Here is a 590-nt window from a genome sequence, read left to right on the forward strand (position 1 = left end):
GGTGTGTGTGTCTGTGTGTGTACATTCACTTATTACTCAGCACACAAACATTAAAACATCACATCAGTCATGGCGAATATTCATGAGATTTACCCCGTTTAATAAGGGGATGCGTAAAAGCTTGGACAGAATTAGAACATATGTATTTAATTTAATGTATATAAGTTAAAAGCACAGAAATGGCTCCCCGGGGGGGGGGGCAGGATGCAAGACATTAACATTTAGTCTTAACGTTTGCCGGCCCTGCCAGCGGCCTGATTAGAAAGGCTGAGGAGGGCTTGCATGCTTGTGTTTCGCTCTGTGAGTCCAGACTGCCTTCAGTGTCAGTATATTTATACTGAACCACTGGTTTATTGTCTCATCCTCTCCAAGTCTCTCACAAGCCAGATATATCCAGCAGCCAGCCCATTTCCTTCAATTGTTGGAGGGCGTGATAATGTCAAGGGAGATGAGGGGGTGAGAGAGGAGAGGGGGAGAGAGGGAGTGAGAGAGGAGAGGGGTGGGGGAGAGGGAGTGAGAGAGGAGAGGGGGGAAGAGAGAGAGTGAGAAAGGAGAGGGGGAGAGAGGGAGTGGGCTCAGGGAAGGTGGGG

This window comes from Brachyhypopomus gauderio, chromosome 3 (genome assembly GCF_052324685.1).
Source record: "Brachyhypopomus gauderio isolate BG-103 chromosome 3, BGAUD_0.2, whole genome shotgun sequence".
Classification (NCBI taxonomy): domain Eukaryota; kingdom Metazoa; phylum Chordata; class Actinopteri; order Gymnotiformes; family Hypopomidae; genus Brachyhypopomus; species Brachyhypopomus gauderio.